General features: G+C 40.1%; 2 non-coding genes across 2 annotated transcripts; one reads left to right on the forward strand and one right to left on the reverse strand.

Annotated features, from left to right (window-relative positions):
* Window positions 1-8,208: 8,208 nt before the first annotated feature.
* Window positions 8,209-8,291, reverse strand: trnal-cag. Its single transcript has one exon. It is a non-coding gene; the product is annotated as a tRNA-Leu (tRNA).
* Window positions 8,292-9,857: 1,566 nt separating this feature from the next.
* Window positions 9,858-9,930, forward strand: trnat-ugu. The gene has a single exon. It is a non-coding gene; the product is annotated as a tRNA-Thr (tRNA).
* Window positions 9,931-12,214: the final 2,284 nt, after the last annotated feature.

Consider the following 12,214-nt stretch of genomic DNA (forward strand, 5'->3'; position numbering starts at 1 on the left):
CCTTACTTATTACAGCTGATTCAACTGGAACCAAATCACCTTCAGTACTATAAATAGTATTTTGGTGACATTCAATAGAATATTTTTAGAGGAATGTCCCCCATAAAGATTCTCAAAAAGTTGCCAGTACACACCAGTACGTTATCAAAGAGTGCTGGTACAATTAAACTTCAATAGTCGCATTACACTGACAATAGATTGAAGTGCTGGGGTGGAGGGAGCTTGATGTGTCCCCTTGAAGCTTCAAGTAGCTGTATACATCAACACTTGATTGAAAAGCTGGGATTTAGTTATGGTTTTAACCGTGAAGATTCTGAAAAGTTACTACATCAGTGGTTCCCAAACTCAATCCTGGGGACCTACTGTGGATGCAGGTTTTTGTTCCAACCAACTTCTGTTTTTCATTGGACTCTTAGCCTAATTAAGTGAGTCGTTATTTCCCAGTTTCTGTGTTTTGGAGTCAATAGAAATTACAAACTAAGTTCGGTAGATTTTTATTAAAATGTAATAGGCAATTTTATGAGGAATATGTAGCTTTTATTAAGTTGTTAACAGTATTTTCAACCTAATTTTCATTCTGCTTTTCCAGGTGTTCTGGATATTTTATTGATTATTTAGTAATTAGCAAGTCTGACACTGAAGACGTTGCTGCTTTCATCACCCCGGATGCCCGCTGTGCTGGTTGTTAATTGTCACTATTAGGGTTTAATAAAGAGAGTAAACTACACAGGAAAAGGGGAAAACAAAAAAAAGAGAGTTAAGCATTTATAGCTTTAGAAAAAAAAATAGCAATATTTCTAAATGTTTTATAAATGTAAAAAACATACTGTTGTGGGCGGCACGGTGGCGCAATGGGTAGCGCTGCTGCCTTGCAGTTAAGAGACCCGGGATTGCTTCCCGGGTCCTCCCTGCATGGAGTTTGCATGTTCTCCCCGTGTCTGTGTGGGTTTCCTCCAGGTGCTCCGGTTTCCTCCAACGACATTCAGGTTAGGTGCATTGGGGATTCTAAATTGTCCTTGGTGTGTGTGCGTGCCCTGTGGTGGGCTGGCACCCTGCCCGAGGTTTGTTTCCTGCCTTGCACCCTTTGTTGACTGGGATTGCCTCCAGCAGACCCCCATGACCCTGTAGTTAAGATATAGTGGGATGGATGGATACTGTTGTGTTTTTCTAAATGCAGATTAGGGGAAGAGTAAAAAAGACCAGCTAATGAAATGAGATCAGTTGTTATCAATTATCATCACTGATTGTGAATCTGGTTGGAACAAAAACCTGCAACCACAGAGGGTCCCCAAGACCGAGTTTGGGAACCACTGTACTACATGATTATTAATGTGATCAACATGTTACTGTAATACCATCAGAAATTAAAAATGGCATATTATAGAAATTGATTCTCACTATTTCAGTAAGCGCTGAGAGATACGGCGCCACATGCTCACCAGTTCCAGCCACCTCACAGCCTTTGCATCACCCTATTGTGAAGTAAGTGTTAGTAATTACCAATTGCTGTTTTAGCCGTTGTGTTTTGGAACCCTATTAAACCAAATGTGGCATGTGATATAAATGAGTTTATCTCCACATTAATAAAATTAACCTTGCTGACTTACAAAGTGGTGCTAGCGATAGAGACACACATTTACCATCTCAAGGGACTACATGGGACTGGCTCCTTACTGTGGAGCAAGGCAGACGTGTGGGTGAGTAGAATGTTGTTAGTAATTACTAACTGTGTGTTTAGCATAAGCATTTGCTCCCTGGTTTTCCTCATACATCTCAAAGGTAGAGTGTTTAGTTAGTTGAATAGTTTAAAGAGTCTCAGTGTAGTGCGAGTATATCAGCACGTAGTTCTTTGCATCTAATGCTGCGGAACCACCTCTGAAAAGCTAAATTCTGAGGCTTTAGTGAACACATGATGGGATATGTAGTGGATATTAATACAATTGTGTGTTTTTTGTGTTTCAATGGGTCGTGTTTATCAGTTTTTATTTAAGCTTTCTGTTGAGATCTGAATATTTAGCTAGACAGATAGATAGATAGATAGATACTTTATTCATCCCGTCAGGGAAATACAGTAGTTCTAAAGCATCAGTAAAAATTGTTAAAAACTATAATAAAATCAAGGAGAACAAACATAAATAAATAGTAAAAAAAAAAAAAGTACAAATGGGTCATTATTACAGTGTTGAAAGGTAGAGTGGTAACCAGGTCATGAATGAGGGATGGGAGTTTGATAAAAATGATAGACTTTTAAGAGCTGACATGAAAGAAACACAGAAGAGCTGTTTTATAATGTGTAGCTGTTGCAATATATACAGTAAACATATATATATATATATATGTAAATTTGATACTTAGTTTGTGGAATATAATTTGTAAATTATCCATCCATCCATCCATTTTCCAACCCACTGAATCTGAACACAGGATCATGGGGGGGTCTGCCAGAGCCAATCCCAGCCAGGGTGCCAACCCACCACAGGACACACACAAACACACCCACACTAGGGCCAATTTAGAATCGCCAATCCACCTACCCTGCATGTCTTTGGACTGTGGTAGGAAACCGGGGCACCCAGAGGAAACCCATGCAGAGATAGGGAGAACATGCAAGCTCCACATGGGTGGGACCCAGGAGGCAAACCTGGGTCCCCTAACTGCAAGGCAGCAGTGCTACCACTGCGCCATCGTGCCACCCCATTTGTAAATTATATTGTATATTATAATAGTTGTGGTGCAATCTTATTGTAGATATTTTCTTTTCAAGTGCAAATTTATTTTATTTATTTTGATCTCAATGTCTTTGTGCATAAGTATACAAAGTTGGCCTGAACAGAAGGGTGCTGTGGTCACATGATCAAGTTCATCGGTGGATCAGAAATGCACATATTGAGACGCTTAATCAACACTAAGCTGAAGGAAGGTGTTTTTCTTTAATACGATGGACATGAGTGTGGTATCAAATACATAAAGACTCCTGAATTTCTGGTCAGAAGGTGCACATGGTATGTTTTAATTTTGTAACTCATTTAATATTTTTTAATTGACTAGAATTATTTTATTTTAGTTTTTCACGATGTTTGAGAGCTGTAAAAGAGAGAGAAAACAAATAAATACTCTTCAGACATCAGTCGGATCATGGTCTCATCTGTACCTGGAGAAAACTTTCAGGAGCAGCTACATAATGAGAAAAGAGAGCGAGAGAGAGAATGTGCAATCAACGGTTGCAGAGACTGTGCAGACTGCTGGAGGGGCAGAAGGTGAATCATCAAGGCTGAAAGGACTGCTGGAGAATTGTTTTCGGTTCTGATCATGTGTTATAAGTAGCACTGAAATTGTTTTGGGAGGACATAACAACAACTAATTAAGTGCCTATGAAGCTGGGAGCTTAAAATACTTTAATTTCTACTGCAGATTTATTGTGATGTGTACATAGATCATAAAATTCTTACTTATATGCCTACACTACCTTGAACAAAAAAAGACCTTGAATTGAACAATGAATATATATATATATATATATATATATATATATATATATATATATATATATATATATATATATATATATATATATGTATATATATACAGCCTTCCTGCAGAGAGCAAAAAGGAGTCCTTTCTGTTGTCGCACAGCATTGTGAAGTTTTCGAACAGTGGCAGGAGTACCAATCCTGCCGCCAACCCCCATGATTTCCCTGCAAGTTGGAAGACCGCTTTTAGGGCCAGATGCAGTTTAACGTCATACCCAGGACTAGGGCCCAGGGTCTGGGATGGAAAATATGCAAGAGAATGAAATGAACATTTTACAGTCAGCTAAGCTTCCTCAGTGAAGAAGACCTTGAACCAACCAAGGACATGTAACACTGTTAAAAATAACAATGCACTTGGAGGATGCTGTAATTTTGAAGACCAGGCACACATAAGACACTATGGCATCACTAACACCTGTCCTTTTTTCTTTACAATCCAGGTAGGCACGTGGAATGTCTTCTCTCTCTGGTGTGAAGATCATCTTCCTGTGCTGTCAGAGGAGCTGTGTAAACTCCACATTTCAGTGGCAGCACTCTCTGAGGTGTGCAGACCTGGGACGGCCAGATCTCTCTAGGTGGATACACCTTTTATTGGTCTGGTCTCTCTGATTGCTGTCATGCTCGGGGAGAAACTGTTGCTGTAGTGGATCGGCTTCTTCCAATGGTGTCCGATGTCACTTCTTTCAATGAGCGTATTATGAGACTCGTATTACAGCACTCCCTGGGTGCCTTGCCTGTTGTCTCAGTGTATGCTTCGACCACGGTGAGTGATGTCACGGTGAGGGAGATATTTTATTCGCAACTTCATTTGGTGATTGATGAGAGCCTGCAAGGTGACACTCCTCTGGTTGTGGGTGACTTCAATGCAACCACTGGCACTGACAGGGCTGGCTATGAGAATTGTCTCGTCAATTACTGAGAGGAGTCGCAGCACACGGCTTGATGGCAAGTCTGGTCTGTACCGGGAACTGAGAAGAATGGCTACGAGGGCTCCAAGGGCAGATAAGCAGGTGTTTTTTAGAGAAATCTGTGAGCAAGTGACACACCATCTGTGATCTAGTGACCCACGACCTGCTTACAGAGGAATCAAAGTATTACGCACATCCGAATCTGTGCCTCAGAGAGTCGCAGTCAGGGCTGCTGATGGAACGGTCCTTGCAGATGACACTGCAGTTGTGACCTGCTGGGCTGGCTACTTTAAGCAGCTGTTTAAAGCTGATCCTCCGGCTAGGACATTGGATATCTCTAGGTCCACTGTTCTTGAGGCTGATCCTCCAATTAGCTGTGAACCACCCAATCTCACTGAGATTGCACAGATGCTGAACCAGCTGAGGGGAGGGACGGCTGCAAGGATCTGTAGTATCCGGGGTGAACTTCTCCAGGCTGGTGGTAAGACTGTTTTCCTGGCATTGCAAGCAATCTTTGCTTCCATTTGGGAGACTAGTGTCATCCCAACAGACTGGAAAACGGGAGTTGTAGTACCTATCTTGTAAGGGAAGGATAATCTCCTCTATTACAGCAACTACAAGGGGACAAAACTGCTCTCGGTGCCGGGTAAGGTCTTTGCTAGGGTCATCCTCAATAGGATCCATGAACACTTGCTCACCTACCAGCAACCGGAGCAGTCTGGTTTTACGCCTAAGAAGTCTGCCATCGACCGCATCCTGGCGCTGAGAGTTCTCATGGAGCTCAAATGCAAATATCGGCAGGGGTTTCTTTGCAGCCTTTGTCGATTTTCGTAAAGCGTTTGACTCAGTTGACGGAGCTGCCCTTTGGGACATCCTGAGAGTTTGCGGGATCCCTTCAAGGTTGCTGGATATCATGGTCAGCCTGTACACTGATACTGTGATTGCAGAACAGAGTTCAGGCAGAACCTCTGTGTTTTTCCCAGTTGATTCTGTAGTTCATCAGGTGTGTGTTCTTGCTCCAACTCTGTTCAATACTTGTATGGACTGGGTGTTGGGCAAGGTTGTGGGGTCCAGCGGCTGTGGGCCATCTGTTGGTGTAGAAAGATTCACTGATCTTGACATTGCTGACGATGCTGTGATCTTCGAGGAATCAATGGAGGCACTGAATGTGGCCCTCGAGAGACTGAGCAAGGAGTCTGATTGTCTTGGCTTGCGAGTGTCCTGGATAAAAACCAAGATCCAGGCCTTTAATGACCTCTTCAGCACAGCCATCAGCAGTGTATCTGCCTGCGGAGAGAATGTTGACCTTGTCGAGAGGTTTACTTACCTTGGCAGTGACATTCATGTCTCTGATGACTCTTCCTATGAAGTCAGTAGACGGATTGGGAGTGCATGGGGGGTCCTTTTATGTAAAAGGACAAAGGTCCAAGTCTTCAGAGTCCTGGTGCTTCCTGTCTTGCTATATGATTGTGAGACATGGACATTATCTAGTGACCTGAAATTAAGACTGGACTCCTTTGGTACAGTGTCTCTTCAGAGAATCCATGGTTTAACTTTGTGTTGAATGAGCGGTTCTTAATGGAGTCCCAAATGAGGCAAATTACCTGCATTGTGAAGGAGCGTCAGTTACAACACTAATGCCATGTGGCACGATTCCCCGAGTGTGATCCGGCTCATAGGATCTTCATTGTTGAGGACTTGAGTGGCTGGTGTCCAAGCCAAGGGAACACCTACGTAACACCAGGCTGTGGAAGATCAAGGGTCATTTCTGGAGGGTGGGACTGGACCGCGTGTCGTCCTGGGAGGTTGCCAACCAGGACCCCGAGCTGTTTCGTCATGTGGTGGGTGTGGCAATGTACTGTGCCAGTGGATGCTCCCCAACCTAACCTGGCATGACCTGAACCTGGAAGAGAACGATTTTGTACCCACATGAGACAATATTATATAAAAGGTATGCCTGTATACATTTATCGATCCATCCATTTTCTTAACCCACTTATCCTGTACAGAGTTGCAGAGCAGCTGAAGCTTATCCCAGAAAGCACTGGACACAAGGCAGCAACAACACCTAGACAGAGTGACAGTCCAATGCAAGATGAATGTCTAAGTGTGAGTGGGAATAGCCTCTAATCAAAAGAGCCTTGTAAGCTGTAACTGCTATATCTAGTCATGATCACAATAACTCACACAATATTAAATTCAGAGCAAAGCTTAGTATTTTGTTAATTCCTGTCTGGAAGCATTTTATTTATTAATTATGCTTTTAGTATATGACCTCCAGAAAAATAAATAAATCACTTGACTTTTTTCCTGTCGTGTGAAGACATTTTATTCAGCTGTCAGCTGTGTGTTGTGATTGTTCTGGTAGCACAATCTATAATGTTCATTTTGCCAATTATAATGAACATCTTAAAAATCTCTATGTTAAAGATGCATTTTAGGTAGAAATTACAGTTAGCACTCAACAATACTTTTAAGTGTGTACTGTATATCTTCAGCCAATATAAGGCAGTTGCTAGGTAACAAAACAAAGGGGGAGGGTTCTGGGTAGAAAATTGAAAGTTTTCCTTGGAGAGAACACCTTATGTGTATATTGGTGTGTGTTGGTATTTCTTTGTGTGGGAAATGGGAACCATGTCACATTTTTTTGAAATGCACTGCACACCTCTGGGGTGCTATGGTGATGGGAATGACAAGCATAAATAGAAAAATGGAATTGATTTTTTTAGTGTGCTGCTGATCACCTGTATTGCACAAATGAACATAAAAGTGTGAATGAGGCTGTATGGGCCAATATTCCTGAGGGGCACTCTTTATAGTTAATTTCATGTTTCACAATTGCCTACAAGATGCATTTTAGTGCCAGTTTTGTGAAACTGTATGGAAATGGAAACTTGTTCCACTAGCTACTTTATTTCCCAAAAAAAGTATTTTCATCCAAGTGGGAATACTCTGCTTGGAGCAGCCCAGCAGATTTACATGGGTGGGAAAAACAATTCGCCTGCTTTGTCTAATTAGATTGTTTTAACAGTATTATAAAACCAGTGTGTTATAAAGTCAATATCTGTACTTATTTCAAGTATGTGTTATGGTCATTGCATACAACCGATATTGAAATTTTAGCTCTTCTTCTCAGTGTGTACATTTCGTGCAGGACTGTTTCTTTTTTTTACCAATACCTAAGTTTTAGGGCTCATAAAACCAGTTGAAAACAATGAAAATTAAAACAAAAAAAATCTTTGATATTCAGATAACTCACGGTGAAACGTCTCGAAAGTCACGCTTCAAGCTGAAATTCAGAAAAAGAAGCAGAATTTAGGTCCATGAGAAATTCCTTATCTCTGCTGATCAGATTCAGTTTCTTTCAGATAGTAAGAGATACTGAATCCGCTGCTTCAAATAACGTAATCCATTTAAGAACTGTTGGGTTAATCAGTCACTCAGTCTTATTTTATTTAGTGCCTTAGGATTGTAAATAAGTTCTGATCCACAAGCAGTTCATGAAAAGTGCATTAACAATATGATGTGACAATACATAAGAATAATGAACAATAGAAGCAAAGTCAATATTTCCAAGTGTTTTCAGTAGCGCCCCCTTCTCGGTCAGGACCGGTTGCAATAGGTATCTTCTCATATCGTGTGTTTGAAATTGAAGACAGGCAACTACTACGGTCCTGTCAGTTTACATTCTGAAGGAATGGATGAGCGTTATAGATGATTACCGATTTCAGAAATATCAAGATTGGTCAGCGCTGGATCAGAAAACAGCTTGTCAGAAGTGGGATTCGAACCCACGCCTCCAGGGGAGACTGCGACCTGAACGCAGCGCCTTAGACCGCTCGGCCATCCTGACTTAACGACAACACTTCAAGTGAAACCAAATCGAAATTATATTTTTTATATCCTTTTTTCGTTGCCCTTTTAATAGCGAATTGATGGCATTCGGTGCAATACCTTTGGCGTAGATTACATAAACAATCTTATCTCCACACGAAGAAAACAAACCTCGCGTGCTCGCGGTCTCAACCAAGCTGGTGCGCTACGTGCTCGACACTTGCAACCGCGATACAGGTTTTGTTCCACATTACTGTGACGCAAGCGAGTGAGTAGAAGCGTTTATTGTAATTACTTATTACATTAGCATTGGTCATTTGGAGAGTTTAAACTGGCCCCGAATAATCGTGTGGATCGGTGAGTGTGCTCGGTTATAAACAGACGCCGTGTTTTGAGTGGCTTTCGACTTTGCACCTAATGCTGCACCACCATAGGCGTGGTTGGCAACAGATGCCCTATGTTACTAAAAACTCGTATAACTCCAATAAAAGGTTGCTTTTCCGCAAATGTTTGTAATGCCACAACTAATGTAAATATGTTGATATTCAACGAATACGATCATTAAATCCATTCTCCCTAAGCAATAACTGTCCTTAAAATGTGGAGCATTCTGTACTATATAGATTGCGGACTTCTTTACTATTTAAAATTGAGTTTGAGAGAGGTCATTTCTACTTGAATGTTTTATATTATGTATTTTACTCTTTTACGCGTCAAATAGCGATATGTGATATGTGACTTGGAGTATGATGTAAATATACAGCAGTTAAGGTTATGATTTTTTTTATATTTCGTCAAAATCCTCCCATGTCCAATACCGGCGCAGTCTCGTGTTATTCTTTTATTACACAGCTTCAGTGCATGGAGAGGGGGATGTGTAGTGCATATTAACACCATCGAGTTTTTCAGTTTTCGAGGACGCTGTAGTTCACATTCACCACATTCAAGTTTTCTGGTGAGTTCCAAAGAGCGAGCACATGGCAGAGCAACGCTGACATTTGGCTACGACACCAACGCTTTTATTACGGTCCTAAATGCCTGACGCCACACCCACCTTCGCCGAGTCACCGTGACATTGGTGATTATGGCCCCCCAACATTGAACACTTGTAACACTCGAGTGATAAAGACTCCTGAACAATGGCATTAAACGCGGGGTTTTGGGGCGGTCTGCCAATAGCGATTTTCGCAATCTACGCTAAGATTATTTATCGCGTGGAATAGTCCGTAATTAACCACTTTTTCCAGTCCTGTTAGTCGGAAACCAGTGTCACAGTATCAAACTTTCATTTCTGTATATAGAATTCCATGGAACCCGTTTTCTGTTTCTGTTTCTCATACAAATTAATACTGTAATGTTAAAAATGCATAAGATGGTGTTGTTACTTTCCCGTATCACTTAAAATCTTAAAACAAATCAAAATGCAGTTCTGTTTAACTTATGATACTTTACTTGCGATTTTAATAAATTTAGCTCTCCGTCAACTTTACATATAGTGATACAGAAATCTGCGTGTACATTCAAATAAAAAACAGGCAAAGCCACATTCTTAACCAGCTTCTTTCAAGAACTACACAGGAAGGCAGGCTCCATAGCTCAGTGGTTAGAGCACTGGTCTTGTAAACCAGGGGTCGCGAGTTCAATTCTCGCTGGGGCCTTGGTTGTTATTATTATTATTCGAAAGAAAACTACAGATGTCATATTTCAAACAGTTTCACAATAACTGATCATAACCTAATATAGAGAAGCACTTGTTTCAACATTGATTAGAGATTCACCCATCAATCCATTTATTCTCGGACTAGCTTAAAGTAAACAGCGGAGCGTTAGACTCTGTGATTGTTCAGGGTGTGTCGCTGGATCGCAATCACGCACACACCTAATACGTCACAAACAGCAAATCGTTTATTCTTTCATTCATTCGTGTTAGTCGGTATGGATTTACTTGCGTCACACTCAGTAATTTTAACTGAGCTAATTCATTTTCGCTCACAGGCAGCGATGTTTGATTAATGCAGGCAGCAGAATGTACAATAGCTCAAAAACAGCACAAGTATGGACAATAAAGAAAGTCTCAAACAAAAGTTAAAAAATGCCACCCAGTTGTTAGTGTTATTTAACCGACTAGGTAGTTAATTTATTTTGTTCGAGATCCTCTCAATCCGAGGTATAAAGAAGCCTTCCTAATTTATACGGAATGTCTTCGAATGCATGTTTCAATATTTGACTGAAAGACTAAGGCTGGCTGCCTTAAGAGAATTTTGTGGACCTTCATCAGATCTCCACGCATCCACCGTTCTTCAAAACTGAAGAGGTCGTGGCTAAAGCGCAGGGCTTTTCTCCGCCAAGCTGATATATGATGTTTATCAGACTCCAGAAGTGTAATATGCCGTCCGAGTGTCGCATCTTTTGATTTTCAGAAGTTTTTATGTATTTAACTACCTAACAACTAGTGGAATTTGTTGTTTTGATTGTTTATATATATTGCGATGAAAATGTTATATTAACGTAAATCCCCCATTCACATTTGAAATTTCTAGTTATAACACATATAGGCTATAAGCTCAAGATCAACCAATACAAAATCAAAATGGAAATACAATTAAAACTGCATTTATATGCAACGTTTCTCCGCCATTTCAAACCAAAAATGAACCGTTTATTTTGCATGTAATTCTTTTTCTTCGTAGTTTTATGTTTAATTTAAAATTGAAACCTATTTTAGTGGGTAAGGTATCATAAAAAAATACTTTGTTACTACCCGTATTAACATTCCTAATGATTAAATACATAATTGCATTAGAAATACAAGCGATTAAAGTACAGGGATCTTATAAAGAAGAAATCGGTAAGCAAGTTGGCGGAGGAGCTGCTAAAAGTCAATGTGCTTCGGTTATCGTCGATAATGCTAATACGTTTACAGGAGCTAAAGAAAAATAATATTTAACAAAGTCTTATATATGAACACACACATACACACACACACACCTTATTTCAAGGCGATAATACTGTACTGGATTCTTTTAACAAATGCAAAACTCTTTTAAATAATTTGTAAATAATAATGCAAGGATGATTAAGTATTTATTGTAAATTCTCCCAAGCACGCTGCCACATTATAATTTTAATGGATACTGACATCTAAGCAATAATAGTACAGTTTTTGACAGTATTATTTTCTAAAGATTAGCGAAATCATACAGCGTTTTCATGTGACGCTTTCCTGCAAAGCTCATTTTCTTCAAAAGCATACGTCACATAGTATACATTTATCTTTTTTTCATTAAGAGAATATATCAACGATACTCTCATGTTAATACAATTCAACCGATTTAACGCGCATACATAAAACAAAATACCGTAAATACATCTGCTCCGCTAAGAAGAGCAGTAATTCAGTTGTGTGTTAGCAGTCGCCAAATAAATGGTGTTCAATGGGACAAGCTTACAAAATGTAAAACTGCATATAAACACGTAATGGCCGACAGAATCATTACTGGTGATCACGTAGGAGAAGTCATATTCCTTTATTATATTAAGTTGGATATACTGGCGATACTTCAGCAAGTAGATTCCCATTCAGTTTTATGTTAAAGATAACACGCTCGATCATTAAAGTAAAATACATTTCACTAATCCGGTAAAGGCAGGGTCAAATCTTCCGTGGCTCGAGTATCATTTTCCTTTTTGCGCAATTATCCTAGGGATCAAATAAGATAAGTACAGAATTATCATACTATTCAATACATCTGCAGTCTTTATTCATCTTTACTTTATTCTGTTTTCTTTTCCGATTCTTCTGTGATGCCATTCTGTGCAAACACCACCTGATCAAAGTTCTGGGCAGCCACCTGTGATGTTTGAATGAAAGCAGAGAGCCCAACATGTCGAAAGACCAGCTACGTTCAATCATCTAAAACGATGCCTTAATATGGACACTTA

The sequence above is a fragment of the Polypterus senegalus genome, chromosome 1 (genome assembly GCF_016835505.1).
Source record: "Polypterus senegalus isolate Bchr_013 chromosome 1, ASM1683550v1, whole genome shotgun sequence".
Lineage (NCBI taxonomy): Eukaryota > Metazoa > Chordata > Cladistia > Polypteriformes > Polypteridae > Polypterus > Polypterus senegalus.